Raw genomic sequence first — 22,978 nt, forward strand, 5'->3', positions numbered from 1 at the left:
AGTTCTAATAATGTTTTTTATTTGAAACAGTTACAAAAGACAGAGAAATTCCATCCATGGGTTCACTCCAAAGATGTTATGTGTATAAGAGGTCTTCAAAAATTTTGTGAAGAATTTTTACTGTGAAAAAACTATACCCAGAGCTCAACTTTTACAATATTGTTCATTTTTTTCTTTTTTTTTTTTTTTCTGCTGTCGGTACCTGGGTTTCATGCCCCCACACCAGGCAGCGAGGGGTGAGCTGAAGCCCCAGTGGTTGTAGGAGCCAAGTCTCACCCACGGCCACGGCCGGGGCGATTTTCAGGTGGCGCCGTCCTTGCCGGGGGACACAGGTACCTGACTGGGACGGGAGCACTGGAGCTAAAATATTGTTCATTTTGATGTAAAAAATTTGGGGACTCCAAAGATAGTGTTTTCACAGTAAGCTATTCCACAAACTTTTGAAGACCCCTTCATACATGTAGCACTTTCCTAACACCCATCTTACATGTTAACAATAGTCGGTTATTATTTCTAATTTATAAATATAGAATGAAAAAGCCTTGAAAAGTCATGTGGCTGGTCCAAAGCCTGGATCATCTAAACCCACTGTACCACATCACTGCTTCCAAACAGCACTTTTTAATTTCTGTTCCATAGGAAAGGACTATGACTATCTTATTTATTGAAGACTTAGTTATCTGCCTTACTATTTTCCTCATTTCAAATCCTACCATCTGAGCAATTCCAATGCTCTCCTGCATAATCTAGCCAACAATTCTGTTGGTTCAAGTCCTGACACCTCTGTGCTAACCCAGCTTTCTGATACTACTTCTGGGAAGCAGCAGACAGGGCTCCAGTCTTTGAGTCCTTGCCACTCACATGGGAAACTTGGACTGAGTTCCTGGCTCCTGGCTTCAGCTTCACCCAACCCTGAGCTATTGTGGGCATCTGGGGAGTAAATTCAAAGATTGGAGGTCTCTCCTCCTTCTGTCATTGTGCCCTTCAATAAATAAATAAATAAATAAATATGTAAATCTTAGAACAAGCAAAAATCAGACATTTGGCTTAGTAATTGAGATGCCAGTTGAAAACCCACATCCCATGTCATAGTCTCTGCATGCAAGTCCCAGCTCCAGTGCTGGCTTCTTGCTAACGCACACTGTAGGAGGCCGCACAGTGGTTGTCCCTGTTACCTGCATGAGATTCAGTTTGAGTTCCTGGCTTTGAGTGAACCAATGAATACAAGATATCTTCCTGTTTACCTCTATTAATCTGTGCCTTAAATAAATTAAAAATCAATTATTTTAAAATGTGGGGAGCAGGCCTGACACAATGGTTCAGTGGCTAAATCCTTGCTTTGCGTGATCTGGGATCCCATGTGGGCACCGGTTCGTATCCCAACTGCTCCATTTCCCATCCGGCTCCCTACTTGTGGCCTGGGAGAGCAATCGAGGACAGCCCAAAGCCTTGGGTTCCTGCACCCATGCAGGAGACCTGAAAGAAGCTCCAGGCTCCTGGCTTCAGACTGGCTTAGCTCCAGACATTGCAGCCACTTGGTGAGTGAACCAGCAGATGGAAGATTTTTCTTTCCGTAAATCTACCTTTCAAAAAAATAAATAAATAAATAAAGCTAAAAAAAAAAACAACTGGGGGAATAAACATGCTTTTTTGGTTCGGCAGTGAAGGTGCCACTTAGGACACCCACATCCTGTACTATGCATCCTGTTTTGAGCCTCAGCTCCAGTAATAATTCCAGCTTCTTTCTAAGGTACATCCTGGAGGGCAGCAGTTAAATGTATCAGGTAGTTAGGCACCTGTCAGTCACGTAGGACACTCAGACTGAGTTCCTAGTTCCTGGCTTTGCCCTGCTCAGCCACAATGGCTACTATGCAAGTTTGAGAAGTGAACCAGTGATCAGAAGCATGCTCTTGCTTGTCCCTTTTTTCTCTTTGAAATACAGAAAAATCTTTGAAAAATTAGAAAGACACAATGAACTTAACACAATCCCTCTGTGCTTACAGAGCTCCCAGTAAGTTGAAACACACACATGCACAACTTCACAAACAGTTGCAATAAATGCCAGGGAAGAGAATGTTATCTCCTATATGGAGTTGAGTTGAGAAACGTTTGCCTAAGAAAGTGATCCTCTAAGAATTGAAGAATAAGCAGCAAATGGAGAGACAAACTAGAAAGGAAAGAACGTCTCAAGGCAGAGGAAAGAGATCCAAGTTCTGTGGCAAGAAGGAACACATAGGAACAAAATAAAAAGAAGGCAAGTGAGTCTTGAAAAAGACTTGAAATTTCATCCTTTTATTAATGAGAAGCCACTGAGAAACAATCAAGTTCCCTAATCAAAAGAGCACCTTGATTATAGTGAGAATAGTTGGGATAGAACACAAGTGGTTTTGGCAATGACTCCACAGCCCCAGAATTTTTCCTCCTCACCTGGGAATCTCACAGACACTTAAAACCAACATAAAAACATGAGCTCATTCTTTTCTGTCTCCAGCTCTTTCAAATCAGTCCTTCTGCAATACTGCTGATTCTAGAAAGTAATACCACATCCGGTCTATGACCTAAGCCACAAGCCTGACAGCCATCCCGGACTTCTCTCTGACCTTTTCCTTACAAATGTTTTACTTTAGAGGGCTCTCACATCTACCCAATGCCTTCCACAGGTTACCTCTTACTCTAATACCCCAGATGCCTGGAAATATCTTCCTACATTCTCCTTCCTCCTCTCTCCACTCACTAATCAGCCTCTTATCAGCAACCACCATGACCAACTTCAAGTGCAAATGTGACAGTATTATACCCCACTGTTCTAAAATCATCAGTGGGTGATGACTAAAGTCTAAAATCCAAATTTCTGTATAAGACAAATGAAGTCCTTTCTGATCTGGCTTCACCTAACTCTCCACCTTTAACTATCTCCCATTATTCTTTGTATTGGTAATTTCTCAAGTACACTAAATGTTTCAAAATTTAGTGTCTTTACACATAAAGTTCCTCTTGCCTGCAAAGACTCCCAGTCTAGCAGGTGAATTCTTAACTCTTCTTTAACTTCATTACTACTTCATCTATAAAACTTTCTCTGGTTTCTCAGGTTAAACTGTCCACTTCCACTCCTGGAACAGTAATGACACCTTGCACTGCTGTAATATTGATCACAGTGCATGCTATTTGAGTTCATTTATGTATTTCTCTCCCCACTACACCAGGAGCAATTTGAGGGCAATATCTTGTTCATCTTGTATCTGTAGCATCCAAACACTCCAAAGGCACTCAATTTTAATTCATGTTTACTGAAATTTATTTATAGAGTATTCTATAAGACACAAACACACACAGACAGATAGAAAGACACACACACACACCAGCATTAACAATGTCATACATGGGCAAGTCTAAAACAATGGCATATCTCAAACCCATTTCTTAAGATTGTTATATGACTGACTGCAAGGGATTTCTCTTTCTAAACACTGTTTAGCTCAGACTAATACTGTATCAAAATTAGTCTGCATGCTCTGAGTGCCCAGCTACTTACCAGCAGGAAAATGACTCCAAATTAAATGATTATAGATAACAGAGCTCTGTTAAAATGCCTTAAGAACATTTAACAACATCCCTCATGGCTTCTACATTCCTATGCCCGGTGCCTCAAGCACAGGGATCCATCTGAGTCCTCTGGAAAACCACAACATTCAAGACTGTCGAGAATTTTTAAAGGTCAAAGACTCCTCCATGTCTGTTATGTCAGTCCTAAGGAATCCAGACAGGGAGAAAGGGGAGAGACAGAAGCACTTACAAATTTCTCACAACTCTTGATTAGGTAGCAGGGAGCGATGAATGATTATCTTGGCAGATTGGTTATAGGTCATAATGGGGTCTTCCAACAAAACCAAATATAACCTTCTGAGAGAGACAGAAAACATGACCAAATTCCAGTCTGCAGGGGCATATGTACAATTTAGAGGTATTAAGATGGTTTTGAAAGGAAGAAATGAAGAGAAAGAAAGTAAAATACGTGTTCAAGCTTCAGACGTTACTTCACTTAAAAGTCTAACCCTAGGAGGTTTTTCTGATTAATTCTGTATTACAGAGGTAGATGCTGAAGTTCCCAGAGCTGAGCAGTATGCCTCAGCTACACAAGTAAAAGAGTGTAATGAGATCACAATACTTGCACACACAGTTCACATACAAGCACTGAGAAAACATAGGCTGTCTATATGCCAAGACTACCCTTACGGCTTTAACTCCTTTTGACACCACATTGAGAGAAAGAAATGGCTGATTCAGAGATGCATACATAATATATAAACACTTTATGCCTCAGTTTCTTTTTTTAAGATTTATTGATTTTTATTGGCATGGTAGATCAGATTTATGGAGAGAAGGAGAGGCAGAGAGAACTTGGTGCCTTAAGCAATAGGGATCCATCTGAGTCCTCTGCAACGTCTCTCAAAACTCACGGAAAAACCACAACATTCAAAACTGTTGAGAATTTTTAAAGGTCAAAGACTCCTCCATATATGTTATGTCAGTCCCAAGGAATCTAGACAGGGAGAAAGGGGAAAGACAGAAGCACTTAGAAATTTCATACAACTTCTGATTAGGTAGCAGGGAGAGAGAGAGTGTGTAAACCATCCCCTGGTTCAAGGGTTCACTTCCCAAGTGGCTGCAACAGCCAGAGCTGAGCCAATCTGAGGCCATGAGCCAGGAGCTGTCCTCTACTGCTTTCCCAGGACACAAGCAGGGAGCTGGATGGGAAGTGGAGCAGCCAGGCCAGAAACCACACCCATATGGAATGCAGCACTTGCAAGATGAGGATGCCAGGGCCCAATGCCTCAATTTTTTGGTTTGTTTATAAAGTGAGGAATTATCTGCATTTCAGACCTCTTGTTGCAATTCAATTAAGAAACATAAAACCCATTAGGGAGTACCTGGCACACAATAAATCTCAACGTCATTGGTTTATTTTTGCCCAACACAGCCTCACCCCACTGGAACCCAACATAGCCCCCAGTATATCTTTATTTAAAAGCTCCTCTCTTCTGCCAAATAACTTCCCTCAACAAGTTCACACATACACTTTTATTAAAGTTTTGTTTTATTCTATCAGTCCTACTTACCCACCTTCACTCTTTACTACTCTACTCATTTCAGGTTCAAAGACTTTATAATATTCTCTTAGTATGCTTGTGTTACCTATTTTTTTTTTTTTAATTGGAAGGCAATGTTTACATTCTGCATATTTCTGGGTTGTTTTCTACTTCCACTGCAGGGCAAAGCCAAAGAATGTCTACTTTCTCCTCCTAAATTAAATCTAGAGAAAAAAACCCAAAAAACTCAACCCAACCTTACAATTAACCATTCCCAAAATAATGCAGCTGTTTACCACATACTGCAGTTAGTGGACGTATCCCCGCTGTTCCACTTCCCTTCCAGCTCCCTACTTGTGGCCTGGGATATAGCAGGGGAGGATGGTCCAGGGCCTTAGGACCCTGCACCCTCATGGGAGACCTGGAGGAAGTTCCTGGCTCCTGGCTTCAAATGGGTGCAGCTCCGGCTGTTGTGGTCACTTGGGGAGTAAATCATCCATCGACAGAAGATCTTCCTGTCTCTTCCCCTCTTTGTATATCTGACTTTACAATAAAAATAAATAAATCTTTAAAAAATAAATAAATAAAATAAGATGGCAAAACCCCAGGGCTACTGGAATTAGAACCAGCGCCCATATGGGATCCTGGTGCATCCAAGGCAAGGGATGTACTACGCCATGGCGCCAGGCCCTGGAACCAATTTTCAAATACTTACTTACCCAGCAATGTCTCTCTCCTGCTTGATTCTTAACTACTAAACATTTTACTGTCAGCAAATTTCCATTTAATGACAGAAATAACACAAGGAGAAAAAAAAAATTTAGTGTGCCTGGCATGGTATTCTAGTGGCTAAAGTCCTTGCCTTGCACGCTTCATGGTCCCATATGGGCGCCTGTTTGTGTTTCAGCAGCCTCACTTCCAATCCAGTTCCCTGCTTGTGGCCTGGGGAAGCAGTGGACGATGACCGTAAGCCTTGGGACCCTGCACCCGCGCAGGAGACCCAGAAGAAGCTCCTGGTTCGAATCAGCTCAGTTCCAGTGCTTGTGGCCACATGCGGAGTGGATCAGTGGATGGAAGGTCTTCCTCTCCTCTCTGTATAATTGAGTTTCCAGTAAAAATAAATAAATCTTTTTTAAAAATTTACTGTACTATCTGCTCTTGGATAGCCATAAGAAATTAACTCACTTTGTACATTTCCTCTGGTAAATTAATTTCCCTTTGTATAACTACTAATTTTATAAAAGTTTCAATTAGAAACTTTCTTTCCAAAAATTATATAATATAGTTCAAAGAGAGCTTTCTTGTATTACTATGTTTTGAAAATTCTTATTTATCTGAAAGGCAGAATGACAGAGACAAAGAGAGACACAGAGAAATGGATCAATTTCCCATTCGCTGGTTCATTCCCCACAAGACCACAGCAGCTGGAACTGGGCCAGGCCAAAACAGGAAGCTAGGAACTCAGATGGAAGACCCTACTACTGGCCAGCTCCCTCCCAGGTGCAAGTCAATAGAAATCAGATTAGGGAGCAGAGCCACAACTACAACCCAGGCATTCTGAGATGGAAAATGAGTAGTCCAAGCAGCACCCACCACTGATACTATTTTTTAAATTCTCCACTCTACAGTTCCATCTTTTTGAGCCTTACCTAAAACTTATTTGAACACCCCCAGGCCAAAAAGAAAACAATGACCTTGTACTTGATATTGTTATATACTGCACTGTATTAGTTGGTCTTCCCAGTGTATCTTAAATCTTCAATTTTTCTGCCATTCATTCCCTAATTACCAGTAGATACCTCAGAAATGTTTGTGGCTCTAAACTATTCAAGCATATGGATACTGAAAACTATCTAGCCCAAAAATAGACTTCTGAATTAGTTACTGGTTTCAAATTAACTTCATCAATATACATAGCCAAGGTCTATATGAACAAATATATTTATACAGCTGTTTGCATGCTAAGACTAACTTCTCTTTTGCTCTATTTTTTCTTTTTAAAGCACTTTCACAAATTCAGTTTCACAATAAATGTTTAAAATAGTCTTTGAGGCACTTAATCTCATCATTTCAGATGAAAAACATAAGCAGTGAGAGAAGTTTACAAAGTTAAAGTGATAACAAAATGACTGGATGCAGGTATTTCCACTGACTGTGGGCTATAAGCTCTCCGTGGATTTACCAGCGAAATCACATCAATCTAGTCAAACAAGCTCTACAGACTCAGAACCTCAATGTCTTGCCTCCCAAAATACTGTGAACACTGTCTCCTAGTCACCACCATCCTCTTTTCCCACCACAAAGCACATGTGCACATGTACACACATATACACACACGCACACATATTCCCAGTCTGAAGATGGAATCCTAATGGAGGGTTTCCTGAGCACTACAACACAGTGTGCCTTTCATAGAGTAATTTTCCTTTTGGAAACAATCAAGTCTTTTGGGCCCAGCGTGGTGGCCTAGCGGCTAGAGTCCTCACCTTGAACACAGCGGGATCCCATGTGGGCACTTGTTCTAACCCAGCAGCTCCACTTCCCATCCGGCTCCCTGCTGGTGGCCTGGGAAGGCAGTCAAGGATGACCCAAGGCCTTGGAACCTTGCACCTGTGTGGGAGAACTGGAAGAAGTTCCTGGCTCCAGGCTTCGGATTGGCACAGTACCGGCCGTGGTGTTCACTTGGGGAGTAAATCATCGGATGGAAGATCTTTCCTCTCTGTATATCTGACTTTGCAATATAAATAAATTAATTTAAAAAAAATCTAGGTTCTTGGCTATACCTTGAACCGTTAAAAAAAATCCTTTTATATTTACCACATAAAATTAGGTTATCTGCACATAATACAATCTGACAGGTTCAGTACCTGAGACTATAGACCACACCCTTCTATCATTTACATAATTAAAACACAATGTTTGGATCTTATGCAGCAAAACAAGCCTGCAGATAAGGTACAGAAAGTCTGCTTTCCCTGCTGATACTGTAGAATCATAGGACTTCTAGAACTAGGGCATCAGAGATCATTCTGCACCCTCAAGTTACAGATAAGAGCACTTACAACCAGTTGAGTGAGATTAAGTGGCTTGTCCCAAGTCACAAAGTTAACCAGTGGTATATCTGGATGCAGAATAGAAATCCACTGACTCCTGCCAATTGTTAGTTAACTTGACATGTATCTCCAGTCTCAATTCAATTCTCCATGTGATCCACTTCATGTAATAATCCACAAAATTGCCTTTCTCCCTGACTTGTGACTAAATATCTTACTTCTACAGATGGGTGTATATATAAAAAAAGGTATATACTCATGAAATCTAATCACTTAAGCAAATCATATTTAGAAAGAGAAGTCCCCTCTATGGGAATCATTCAAGTGTGCCAAAATGATGTGGAAATATTCTAACACTACATCCCTAAAGTTTAAAGTTTGTTAGCAAGAGAGTAGAACAGAATTATGTGCCATAGCAGAACACCCTTTATTTTCTGATAGATTAAAGCTATAATATACTTTTCAAACAGTGTAAAAAAAAAATCATGGCTTTCACTAATTCTAAAAAGGATAAAACATAAAATGAAACCAAGACAAATAAAGCACCAAATTTTAACATGCTACTTCTCCTTATTCAAAAAAAGTCTGAAAGCATCAAAGTAGTAACTTCCTCCACATTCACTTACTCAAGGTAGTGGGACATGGGACAGTAACACTTTTTCCAGTTAGGAAAAGAAAAAGCCATCATCAATCACTTAAGGAGCCCCCCAGGTCACTGTGCTTGTTTGCTCATGAAAACCTTAACTTTCTGACTCAACCATTCAATAAATGCCTAAGGACACTCCACACCAGGCAGACTGCTAAGTGAAGATAAGGACAGTCAGCCAATAAGCCATGATCCGTCCTTTCTACAAGTTCTTCCAGTGGGCTGGTCCCAGACAAAAGCCTCAAAATAGGTAACAGCTAACTTCCATGAGTCAACAGAGATTTACTGAGTGCTTGGGACCAGAAAGAGAAAAAGACAAAAGGGAAATTTTAAGAGGAGGTCTTTTAGAAATTTAGCAAACAACCTGCTGTTTTGGATTATAAAAATCATATGCTCCTCTTCAGAAATGCCAGTGATGAGAAGCTGATTGTGTAGTCTTTTGATAGGAACATTTAACCACATGTTTTGGTCAATGGCATTGTTTTTTTCACATTACTATTTGGGCAGCCAAGTAGGTACTCATCATGACCAATACATTTTTTTATTGCTATTACTGTTTCTTATTACTATTCATTACTAACCACACTACAAGAGGATGGTTGATCTTAACCAAAAATTGGGATGAATTATTCCTATGCAGAATGTACTTTAAGGTCAAACAGATGACAATCCACATTAAACTTTAGACAACCCTTCGCAGTGACATAGAGTCACACCAAATATTCAGAGTAACAGCTCTCTGCTTTTTTTTCCCCCCTTCCAGGAAAAAGTACAAAATGTATCAGTTACTACACACATCATCTGGGGTATATCCTACTGCCCTGGGGCTTTTCTCCTTGAAATAAATCCAAGAATCCAACCCTTCTAAAAGTAACTCTATTCCGTTACTATTTTTTTAAAGATTTATTTATTTTTGTTGAAAAGGCAGATTTACAGAGAAAAGGACAAGCAGAAACAACTTCCATCCGCTGGTTCACTCCCCAAGTACCACAATGTCCAAAGCTGAGCCCAACTGAAGCCAGGAGCCCAGCACCTCTTTTGGGTCTCCAACCTAGGTGCAGGGTTCAAAGGCTGTTCTCTACTGCTTTCCTAGGCCACAAGTAGGGAGCCAGATGGGAAGTGGAACAGCTGGGACATGAACTTCCATATGGCATCCTGGAGTGTGTAAGGGGAGGATTTAGCCACTAGGCCACCACGCTGGGCCCTCTATTACTATTTTTTTTAAATATTAATAGTAATAAAGTGGTGGTGACAACAATCACTGTCAGCTATGCATTTTAAAACTTCTCATTGACAGAAAAGAAAAATGAAAAGGGAATAAAAGGAAATACCATACATTAAAAATCAAATTCAGTTTAATTAGAATTGGAAAGTCTGTTCTTTTCATCAAAGGTAGAAAACAAGATATTCCTTCTACCAAGAGCATAGGATTAACTCTGGCAAAGTGCAATCACAGATTTTTCCCCTTAAATGCTTGGCTTAATTAATTCAATTTGTAAATATTACAAATGTAATGTCAGCAAAAATCTGATACTATAAACTGTTACTCCAATCCCTTTCCCAAATTCTTAACCCACAACACAATTAAATGCCTAATAAATGTACTTCTAATGGAATATTAACAATGAGGAATCTGCCCTAGGGAGACAAACTGACAACATTCAGCATTCATGTACATGTTCAAGATTTAACTAACATTTATTGTGCAACATCAAGTACTATGTGTTACTTGTCGATTACACAAAGCCACATGAATCATCAACCTTATGAGCCTCACAGCCCATGTACTTCTGGATCCCTAATACCAAATATTTCTAACATCTGAAACTCAGATTCCAGCTAACCAAACCCTAGAACATCAGTGGAACTCAACTCTCACAGGAACTTAGCTCCTAGCCCTCCAAGTCATAAGTATGTTTTTAATGCTTTCTGCTAAGCAATGCTTCAAAAAAACCCAAAAACCAAAAACAAACAAACAAAAAAACTTGGACCTGTTTTTAAGCTGCTAACTTCGGAACAACCCCAGTCATCCTAAGCAGGTGAGTGTGATAATGGCCACGATGGAAAGCTCCCTCAGGTAACACACGCTAAGGAATAAACCTAGCATCCCAAGAAAATTGAACACAGGTGAAAAGCAGCCATCATATTTTTATATTCCTCCCAATCTCAAAGCTCTTTTTCTAGCTGTCTGAATGGAGAATATTTTCTATTGTAAATTCAAGGCCAGTTTGGCCAGAGACCCCACTAACATACTTACCAGAAAGAACTGAGAGGAAAAGAAAAATTTGACACTACAATGTGAGCAAATACTAATCACTGTGCTATGAGAAAGAACTTATAGGTGGGCAACGAACTTTTTAGAAAGTCAGGGAAAAACTTTCCCAGTCCTTACAACACAGACACATCCAGATGCCAAAGCAGCTGTGTCACACTGCCAGCGCCACTCAGGTGTGAGTGGGTGGAAACAGTGGGGAAAGAAGGAAGGCAGAGAGCCAGCAGGCATGCTTAGCAGCATTAATATTTCCTTTTAGATTCACCAACAATTTTTTTAACAACAATCCTAGGAATTCCACCTATTTTATGTCTTGATTTATATATAGTCATAAAAAACACACAATATATAAACGGCAGCATAATCTAACAAAGGTCATAGATATTCTCTTTGGAATCAGAGTTGTATCTAAATTCCGGTTTTGTCATTTTCCTGCTTTGTGACTCTGAGTGTTATTTAACTTCTCTGTGCCTTAAGAGGAATCCCAGCTGATATTTCCCCTGGTAGCCTTAGCACCTGAAATAATGCTAAACCACAGTAATAAGTATTTGGAGTAAATCAATCTGTAAATAGGTATAAGGATTACCTGACAAATGAAATTCCTATGAGTATCAATCATAAAGAGGGATCGGTGCTGTGGCACAGGGGGTAAGGCTGCCATCTGCTACTCCAACATTCCATGTGGGTGCTGGTCCAAACCCTGATTATTCCACTTCCAATTAATTAATTAATTCCAATTAATTAGCTCACTGCTAATTAGCCTAGGGAAAGTAGCATAAGATGTTCCGAGTGCTTGGATCCCTGCATCTACATGGCAGCCCCAGAAGAGGCTTCAGGCCTCTGGGTCCTGTCTTCAGTCTGGCCCAACCCTAGTTACTGCAGCTTTTGCGGAGTGAACTCTGCCTTTAAAATAAATAGTTAAATATTTTTTAAAGAAGAGTATTAAATAATGTAACACATACAGAACTTACCCACATTATGAATGAGGGTAAGGTCTTACTATCAAATGGTATTGTTTTCTTCCCTTTGTCACCACTAGGTTAAAAGTTCTATAAAGAACAAGCTGGGGGTAAGAACTGTAGAAGCCAAGCACCAACAACGTTTAATATTAGAAATCTACTCATAAAATTCAGCAATATGTAGTCTTGGCAGATGAAATTAAACAACAGTCCCAGGCCCTTACAGCAGGAGCATAATGATTGTTGGTTGATTCAGAAAATGCCATCAGGAATCCTCAGGTATCTAACAACAAACAAACCCTCGCCAAAAAAGAAAGAGTGCGGGTCAGGCATTATGACATAGCCCATACCTGATTCTGGAGTGCCGATTCAGGTCCAGATGAGGGCCCAAGTGCCTGCGTTCTTGCCATCTATATGGGAAACCCAGATGGAGTTTCCTTAGCTATTGAGGCCTTTGGGGAGTGAATTAGTGGATGGAAGCCCCCTACTTCACTTCCTTCCTTTCACTATTATCATGCCTTTCAAGTAGATAAAAATAAACATTAAAAAACAAAGGAGAATGAGTGTCATCTTAAATATACCTAACTATAATATTTTAAAAAGCAAATCCTCATACTGAAAATGTCAGTTGGAATCCCAGCTGCTCCATTTCCGAGTTAGCTTCCTGTCAATGCACCTTGGAAGGCAGCAGCAGATTACCAAATCCTTGAATCCCTGTCTCACACTTGGGAGACCTGGATGGAATTCCCGGCTGCTGGCTTTGGCTTGACCCACTCCGGGCTGTTGTGTCCATTTGGGAGTGAACTAGCAGATGGAAGATCTCATCTCTTCCTCTCTGCCACTTTGAAAACACAGAGGATTTTTGAAAGGTTATTTAATCCTCTAAAAATCTATTAGCAAAACTATTCAATTGATTCACAGCATTTACACTCTTTTTTAGGTCACAAGATTTGTTCAAGTTGATTGCTCTTAACTGCTGACCCGTAATTAAGCCTTAAAGATTTAGGCTCAAAACTACCCACTCTCCCAGCACTTCAAAAGGACTAACGGGAGCTTTGAGGCTACCTCACCTGTAGCTTTTAACCAAAACAGCCTACTTACTGCTCTGTGTATTGGGAGTTTGGGAGGAAAGGGACATTTCATGTTCAAAACTATCAGAGAGAAAATGCACTTAAATGCAAAATCCAAAGGAATCTTTTCACTGGGTATGAAGAATTGAATCTCACAATAAGGTAATGTTAGGAAACTCAGGCTATTGTTGCACTGGGAGTCTGACAAAACTACGTATATTCACTTAGTGTTTAAGTATAAGGAAAACCTATGCAGAACTGAAACAGCCTGTGGTTAAACCTCATCATAATGTGGTCTTCAGCTTCCCATTTCATTTCCCAGGCATCTGTGCTGTTTTTAACCACTTGACCTTCCTCATAAGCAGTAGGAGATAGTAGAAAAAAATACTGGATGGTTAAAACAATTGACTCTATACTAAATCTTAGCATTTATACTTTAATATTTACTATTGATGATAGTGCTTCAAAAAGTCTGTGGAAAAAGTGGAATTAAAAATTAAGTTTATTTTGGTGTATGCAAAAATTCTGAAGTCCATACACAGCTTTTTCATAGTATGCATTTTTCCAGGAACTTTATGACCCTTCATAAGCATGGATTTTAAAATTTTTGTGCACCAAAATAAACTTAACTGGTAGCACCAATTTCCACAAACTCCTAAATGTACTTTTCTTCTAGGCATGTGAACATAAGCCATTTCATTTCAACTCTCTGGATTCAGTATTAACTGAGAATATCGGGCTAGAGTCAGCATTTTTTTTAAGGTTTCTATCAAGGTACCCCTTTGGAGAGAGGTTGCAGAACCAATACAACCCAACTTGCCTACTGCTATAACTAAGATAGGAAATGTGTGCATCATGTTGCCTACCCCTCTCCTATAATAATCAGTGGCCAAATTCTTATTTCCTTTTAAATCACTCAAAGCTCTGCTCCTTCTTCCTTGCCATTACCTGTGGAGAGACTTTTTTTTCCCCCGCAGACTGCTGTTAACACCTTCCAACTGTTCTATAGCCCTCCAGTATAAACCACAGAGAGGAACTGACTTTCCTACAACACTGATTTACACATACAATTCACTGCTTGGAAATTTTCCACTTTCAGTGCATACAGTAAACCACACTCCTTTGCCTGTGAAGGCCCCCTCACTGCTCTCCTAGGTAACCCTGTGCTAGGAGCTCTCTACCTGATCTGCCACCAACAAAACGGCTTCATTCATGTCCTCCTTCCTGGAGTGCTTTCCCTCTATACTGAGCTGGTCTTCTCTATTCTCTAAGGCCTAGAGTACTCTAAGGGTAAAACAGTCCCTACCTACTCTCACTAAACTTCTATATAATCTATATAACTATACCCTCCACTTAGTACATAATAACCATTATTTTGTATTACTATTTATCTCTCAATACAAACATTCAGCACTCATAGCTAGTTATTAAGTTCTTAATGATTTATAACTCTTCCTACATCCAAGGCCCAACTTTTTCAGAGTAGATACACAATAAAATGTTGTTGATGGTTAACTAATACTTAAAACAAATCATTAAAATTTGCTGGGCCTCAGGGGCCAGCATTGTGACACAGTGGGTTAAACCACCTCTTGCAACACTGGCATTCTAGGAGCACCCATCTGAGTCTCGGCTACTCTGCTTCCCATGTGGGAAGGCAACAGAAGACGGCCCCAGTATTTGGCCTCTGCCACCCACATGTAAGACCCAGATGTAATTCCTGACTCTTGGCCTCAGCCTAGCCCAATCCTGTCTCCTCTTCTATGTCACTAGTAACTTTCAGTTAAATAGAAATAGAAAAATAAAAATAAATAGAAAAGTCCTAAAAATAAATAAAAGTTTTCTGGAACTTACCTGAAAGTTATGACACTATGCAAACTTCCCTTCAGTCCTAAAATGTTATATAACACCTTCAACTGCTACATAGCCTATATCTGTTTCTCAAATCATGTACGTACATATAACTATGCCTTATACAACCCAGAATGTAAATTCCAAAGGCATCAGTGTTCCTACTAGTTGTTTGGTTTATTTTCCGGGTGACACCTCCTTGATATCTCCTTAGTGCATCTTGCCCAGTTTCTAGTACACAACAGGTGTTCAGTAGAAAGGAATTTATAGTCTTCCCCCAGGCAGCAAACATCAAGGGAAATTGGCATAATCTTAATTTTTCCTAATGAACTAGTATATCACAAAAAATTACAAAGATGATGCTGAGAGAAGGAATTTAATGTTGTTAAAATCAGAGACTACCTTGCACTAAATAGTTAGGAATTTATTTTAGGCAACCGAAGCAGCTAGGATGCGGCTACTCTGAAGTCTTCACTCTCAAGTTCTATTTTCAGAGTTCTGAGAAGGGGTAAGGGAAGTGTCTATCCCTGGCCAGTAAACAATAGGAGCCAAGTATTCTTCATGTCAAGGAACCCTGTCCCCCGGTACTGATGAAATATTTCAGGAAACAAATGCTTTAACAATCAACTGAACATCCAGTTCAGAGGAGACAAAAGCAAATGCTAAGGAACACATATGAGCAGGTAAATGTTCAAAAACAGATGAGAACTTCCTGTTAAAAATATTTTTGCTAACAGCTTTGTATTTGCCAAATGTCTTGTTTTAATTTCTCACATGGAACTGTCATTGTATAAATATCAAGCTTTATTAAACACTAAAGCCTTACAGAGAATTCTCTTCTCTTTTTTCTTTGATGTCAGCTATTAATGATTTTAAAGGCACTAGAGTAGACCAAAGCATTTAAAATGACCTTGGTTTTTCAAAAGAATTATTTTCAAGCACAAAACTTACTTGTACTTTCAAAGCCACCTTCTATATATTTCTTAAGCAAGTATCTGTGGCCTGGATATAACTTGGATATATTTAAGGTAAAAGGTTTATAAAGCTACTGAGCCAGTATCTTTTGAAGGATGAGAGGAAACAGAATCTCTTTAAATATTTATACCTATCCCCTTTTCCCCTGCTCCTGTTCCTCAGTCCTATTGTTTCATATCTGCTACCACCTGCCATCCACTCTGTTTCTTCACTTTTTCTCCCAACTTCACCATCTGCCTGCTCTTAATCTTATGAACATTTCTGGGAATCACAAGGTAATAGTTTAAAAGATGCATACAATTTTATCTTCATCATTTCCCCCACTACCAGATCTTCTTTAATCAAGACTAGGGAAAAGATGAGGAAGTGGTAAGAAAGGAGAAGTAAAAAGTGACTTACTTATAGGAATGTAAGCTCATCAGAGCCAATTCAATCAACTACATGTAGACATTTATAGAGTTAGTTTATATCAGGTTTATATTCTATTTTCTACTCTGGCCTTCCCACAATTCTCATACATTTTCCTAAAAACTTTTCAACTATGCCAATATGTACTTAGTTGTTCTCTTTTTTCTTTTTTTCATGTAAAGGATCTGAGCTAAACATAACTGCAAACGAAAGCTGCATGGTAAAGTTCAAAATGCATTTTTGAAGTATAAATGGAGTTGGAATTACCTACTTCAAAAAGGTCCTTGATGTCGCTCTTCAGGACCCCCGAGGAACTCAAGATCTGAGGTGTCAGGTTTATACATACAAAATTGCCACTATTTGGTGGTTGTTTACCAACAAAACAACAATTTCACATAGCTCAACTTAACATTTTATTTCCTATTTGGGGATCTGGGGAGCTTCCATATGGCCACAACAATGGAACACTGGGACTAAACACTACAGAACGAAAACTTCAAAATGTCCTTCTGAAGCTTTTAGAACTTTATGAAGTTTATGGAGCTCTGAAACATGGCCTCATCAATATAAAGGAAACTGTGGTGAAAACTGTACAGACACACATTATGTATGAATTATGTCTATCAGGCTTGCTTCTTGAAGAGACAAAGAATTCCTGGTTCTGAGCAATTAGTTTAGTAAGTAACTGAACAGAGGCTGCTTTTTCTTATCATCCATCTCCAGGGAAAGTGTCAAGACCTTGATGACAAAAGCAGAATTTGATAGCTAGCAAAAGGATTCTGGCCATAGGAGCATACTGCCTCAAAGCCACCAGGATCAGTTCCCTCAAGTTTTCCCATTGGGATGATATCACCTATCATTTTCCATTTCATTTTCCAAGCAATGTTTGCTCTCATCTCCCACAGGAAGTTAGTCTTATCGCCATTTGTGTCCTTCTTAACATAATTTTTACTGCTGAATGTCTCTTAGTAAGCTTTGTCTTTAAGAGGCCACCCAATATTCAAAATAAACAGCTCACCAAACACAAAAGAATGGTCTTTATTCTTTTATTCATTAATCTAACCATTTAGTCACTAATAATCATGAAATAGTCACTAATAGTCACTAAATGCCTACTATGTGTAAGCTATGTCACAAGTCACCAAAGTGATACAAAGATAAGAAACTACTTATCTGTTTTCAAGGAGACAGAGGATGCTTTGCCAAAGGCAAAATAAACCAAAACAATAGACAAGAACTACCAAAGTCAACAGAGTGGTGGGAGATTCAGAGGTGGAAAATAGCACACACTGTTGAAGAAAAGAAATTAGGCACTTGTAATGGAGGAGACAGTTTACACTGTGTGTTTAAGGACCAGTGGTAGGTTTCTTTCAAAACATGGCAAGCAGGGAACACAACAGAACAAATCGATTTAGAGATGAAGTGATTGAATCAATAGGAATGAACATGTAGGTACATCTATCTAAAAGAATGTTGAGAGCAAAGCTATGGAAAGGTAATTACACTATGATGCTATTTATGTAAGATTTCGAAATAAAACTGTATGCTTTTTTTATGGTTCTATAATTCATACAGGGAAAGTATAAAACATAAAGTGGAATGATGCAAATCAATTCAAACCAGCAGTCATTTCTCAAGAAAGAGGAAGGGGAAAAGGATGCATGGTTGAGACTTCAGATATATCTAACATTTTCTATTTTAAAAAGAATTATATGTAAAAAAAAAAAAAATGAGAGGGGGCCAGCACTGTGGTGTATCAAGTTAAGCCCATATGGACACCAGTTCAAGCCCTGGCTACTTCACTTCTGATCCAGTTCCCTGCTAGTGTGCCCGGGAAAGCAGAAAATGCTTGGGCTGCTGTCCCCACATGGAAGACCCTGATGACACTCCTGGCTCCCGACTTCAGACCAGCCCAGATCTGCCCGTTTCAGCCATTTGGGGAGTAAACCAGCAGATGGAAGGAAAATCTCTTTCTCCTCTCTATAAAACTCTGTTTTCTGAATAAAAATAAAACTTAAAAAAAGAAAGAATGAATAAGAGATCTAAAACAAATATGACAAAATGTTCATATCCACTAAATTTGAGGATAAAATCTGTTAGGATTTTTTTGGTCCTGAACTTTTCTAGATGTTGAATTATCTTACTATGCAGATGTTTTAAATTAAAAAGACCAGGTAACTGGAAAAGAAGGCTCATTAAGACAAAAGAACAACAACAACAACAAAACCCAAAAGAACAGTCAGAGGTGGGCTGACCATTTTCACTGTAAGGGACCATATGGCTGGTTTAGTTTAAGAAAAAGAGGCTTCACATCCCTCACACAGCAAACACAGGAGGCGCTCAGAACACGCGGGAGTGTGGGGGCTGACAATAAAGGCTAACAAGGAAGTTTTGACTGTCATCCCAAATCAGATAGCTGGGGGGAGCATACCACCTTCCCGCATAACTCGGATGCCGCAGTAACCAGTCATCTCCCCTAAAACAAAGCCAAGGGAACTTCCAGTGGCATCGGAATTCAGATAAGGACTCGCTGTGAGTGGCCATTCTGTGCCTCCCCTCCACCAAACACTCATAAACAAAAACAAACTGTACCCTTGCCCACTTGAGAAAGAATTAAGAATTGGCAGCTCTGCTAAAGTGGACAATTTCCAAATCAAGGCCATGTCTGGGGACAATGACAACAAAAGTCAGAGAAAAGAATAACGAACTCACCACTCAGTCAAGTTTTAAAGAATATTTAGGGATGGAACGAATTTATCTTTCTACACAGCCACCTCTTTCACTCTCCTATCCTCTTGCCCCCCAATCCAGGAATTGAGGACTTTCAGAGATACTCTACCTTGTTCTTTTATTCTCCTCCAGCAAAAATGACCAGTGCTCCAAATCCAGATTCTCACTTAGTACTTCAAAACCAGACAATTTTCCCCCAAAAATCTAATGAATTAAAGACATAGATAGGGAAGAAACTTCTAGAATCCTAATGTGATGACAATGCTTGTTTGTTAGATACATTTTATGTATTGCCCAATTTACCAAAGCCTATTTCTTTTAACAAGTTTCACTGACACAATTTAAAATTAAGTTTAAAAGAAAACTTGAAAGAGGGCCTGCAGCGCTGGCATCCCATATGGGTACCTATTCCAGTCCCAGATAGTCCACTTCTGATCCAGCTCCCTACTAATATTCCTGGGAAAGCAGCAGAAGATGGCCCAAGTGCGTGGGACCCTGCCACCCACGTGGGAGACCCAGATGAAGCTTTTGGCTCCTGGCTTCAGCCTGGCTCAAACCTAGCCATTGAGGCTACTTGGAGAGCAAACTGAAGATCTCTGATCTCTTTCTCTCTCTCTTTTTCACTCACACACACACATACAGGTAACTCTTTCAAATAAAAATATGTCTTAGAAAAGAAAGGAAAAAAGGGAACTTAAACAACACATGTATACACTCAATAAAAAGAGATACTGTGATACTCTTTTTCATCTGAGTTATTACAGTTGAAGAACCTTAACACCCCATTCAACCCACTCCAAGGCACCCAACTGTTCCATGTCTAAAGTCCCTCTACCTGGTGGCATTTCCAGATAAGACCTAGGGAAGCCAGACCTAGGAATAAATCTCAGTCAAACCTAGGAACATGCCTTTGTTCACTTTGGATTAGCTACAAAGCCCAGAATAGGATGATAGTAGGTCTCTCTGTCCTCCAGCACAATGGCAAAATGAAACACACACTGGAATGGGACTTGGCATGCAATAGAGAGATGAACTCATACTTATTAATAACCTACCACATGCCAACCATCAAAGACTGAACTCTAGACCAAGCTGTCAATGAAACTACTTCCGTGATCCTGAGTCAACTTCAGGCATTCCATCTAAAAACACAAATGAGGAAGACTAAGAAAGCTTAATAGTTCTCTCAAGTTCAGCGATGCTCTAAGTATGACTACTCTCAACAGTGTGTTATGGTTCAGAATTATGAAGTTATTAAAAAGGCCTTTTGCTACGTCCCTCTTCAGTTCACCTTACACGCTACAGATATTATTAATAACCTTCCTAGGATGCAAGATACTTTATCATCTTATGCCTAAAATCTAGATGGTGCATCAACTATTGCAGTTCCTGAGAGACAAAGCTTTCAGGATCGAGTATTGCCTATTCTTCAACCCTGTCCTCCAGCCATAGCAATCACTTAAATGTTACCTGAAGAAGTCTGTTCCATTTCTTTCAGCTTTTGTTCATGGTGTTTTCTCAGCCCGGAGTGTGTTTCTCCTCATCATCTGTAGGATACATTCTTAATTCATCTTTCCCAATTCAGTTCTAATGCTGTTCCCTCAAAAGCTCTTTCCAACCTCCACATACCCAAGGCAGAATTGACCTTTGGACTCCCCTGCCCCACTATACTCTTCTACTGCAACGACCACACCTGCTTCCACTTGCATATCGGTAAATATGAAATATGTCTTCTCCCACTGACTCATAAGTTCCCTCTGGTACAAGCCTTATCTGACTCATCTCCATCTCCCCAGTGCATAGGCCAGTGCTTACAAGATAGGAGATGCTCAACAGATACTTGAGGCGCAGGGAGCAATGGAACAGAAATCAGGAAAGGAACAGGAAGAACAAATCAATGCAGGTGGCTTTGAAGAGTGGAGAATGTTAGTGCTTGGTTTTATTTGCTTTCTCCAAACTCCAGTCCTCAGAGTTTTATTCTCTTGTTCCAGCTACCAACCGCATTAATGCCAATGAATTCAAAGCTCCATTTCCAAACTTATTAACCCTGTCTCCACCCTAGCTTCAGGCTCATATTTCTCACAACCAGAAGAGCTTCATTGCCACCTTAACAAAGCACATCCCAAACTGAACTCATCACATTCTCCTTAAAATTGTGAGAAACTTCACAACTTCTTCATATCAGTCATTATCTCAGGCACTCAAGCTTAATGTCTGGCATATTGACTCTCTACACTCCATCATCTCCCACACTGTCCTTCTCAATTTCAAGTTTTCCCTTACAATCGTTTTTACACTCTGTCCTCACCTCAACTCACCTTTTTAACTTAGACCTCATCACTTCAGGCACCTCGGGTGTCAAATCTCCCCTCCAAGCCAACCTACTTCTTATTGCCATCACACTAATTCTGCACTTTTCATTTAAAATGTAAACTATAGTGAGTACTTGGCCTAATGGTTAAGACACCCACATCCCACAGCAGGTTCAAATCCTAAGCTCCAATTCAAATTGCAGATTCCTGCTAATGCACACTGTGGAAGCAGCAGGGGATGGCTCGAGTACCTGCCACTCACACTGGAGACCTGGGTGGAACTCTTGGCTCCCAGCGTCAGCTGTTGTGAGCATTTGTAAAGTGAATCAGAAGATAGGAACTCCTTCTCTCCCCACCTCAAATAAAAAATAATAAAAATAAAATATACACTTGTATCTGGTTTTTTAAGATACCGTTTAAACATAGCTCCACACCAGCCTATCCAACTTCCTTTTACTATTTGCTGCTACTCACATCTCCTCACTGTCCCAAGAATAGCTCAGGGATGATCCTGCTCCCAGGCTTCTGCTTGATCTCTTTGGACTCCAAAATAAAATGATTTTGTTGTTGTTACTATCCTGATCCTCATCCCTTATACTTAATATGCTTTCATTTATTTTTAAGATACAGAACAAATGATAACTCCTCTGTGATAACATTTGCTATAGCCAGCTTGAGTATTATTCTCGTCCAAACATCTATGGTCTAAAGTTTGTACCATGAAAATGATAATAAAATTTCACATTTTAAAATCTTGTCGGGGATATAAATAGAGGTGCAACAAAGATGGTCACTCCTTTCTATTCCCTTTCCTCTGAACTCAACTGTAAGCTCTTCAAGACAAAACTGTCATTTTTCCTGATCCTCCACAGCACTTAGCATAGTCCTAAAGATCACTAAAAATAGTCATCTAGTAATGTCGTATTCAATAGTTCCCCCTCTCAAAAAACAAAACAAAAACAGACAATCCTTTCAAAATGCAAATGAAAATAATCCCAACACAGCTATATCCTTCTCCACCTCTGATTTCCAGCTCAGATATTCTACAATCTCCTGACTCAGGAGGTAAATAATAATCCTGTGCTCATGACATCACAAACACATAGTTTTGTAATGACTGTAAGAGGTGGGGGAGGGCAGCAGGGATGAAAGAAAGCAGGTCCACTGAAATAGCCTGGAAGAACAGCTAACCAATTTTGTTCACTCCTTAAATATGGACATTTCTCCCATCTTTTCTTTAATCAATCTTATTTTCTTTCTATTTGTTTAGGTTTTTTTTTTTTAATTGGAAAGGCAGATTTACAGAGAAGGAGAGACAGAGAGGAAGATCTTCCATCCACTGGTTCACTCCCCAAGTGACCACAATGGACAGAGTTGAGCTGATCCGGACCAGGAATTAGGAGTTTGTTCCAGGCCTCCCATGGGGGTGCAGGGTCCCAAGGCATTGGGCCATCCTTTACTGCTTTCCCAGGCCACAAACTGGGAGCTGGATGGGAAGTGGAGTAGCCGGGACACAAACCAGCACCCATATGGGATCCTGGCACACGCAAGGTGAGGACTTTAGTCACTAGGCTACCACGTTGGGCCTACTGATCATTTTTTTCAAGCAAGTTTC

The 22,978-nt window shown here is 39.8% G+C and overlaps 1 protein-coding gene and 1 pseudogene across 2 annotated transcripts in view; both read right to left on the reverse strand.

The window, feature by feature from the left end:
- OTUD7B (OTU deubiquitinase 7B) overlaps nucleotides 1–22,978 on the reverse strand; it is a 57,223-nt gene that overhangs the window by 27,055 nt on the left and 7,190 nt on the right. The window contains exon 1 of one of the 2 annotated variants that reach the window (XM_040998346.1): nucleotides 12,368–12,481. The exons of the other annotated variant lie outside the window; for it this stretch is intronic. The gene's annotated coding sequence lies outside the window, so the exon portion shown is untranslated. Of the gene's footprint in view, nucleotides 1–12,367; nucleotides 12,482–22,978 lie in introns of those variants that run through there. 2 annotated transcript variants of the gene reach the window in all.
- LOC121168922 lies at nucleotides 191–309 on the reverse strand (annotated as a pseudogene).

Source organism: Ochotona curzoniae, unplaced genomic scaffold, assembly GCF_017591425.1.
Source record: "Ochotona curzoniae isolate NIBS_2020 unplaced genomic scaffold, NIBS_Ocur_1.0 scaffold_1037, whole genome shotgun sequence".
In the NCBI taxonomy this organism is placed as follows: domain Eukaryota; kingdom Metazoa; phylum Chordata; class Mammalia; order Lagomorpha; family Ochotonidae; genus Ochotona; species Ochotona curzoniae.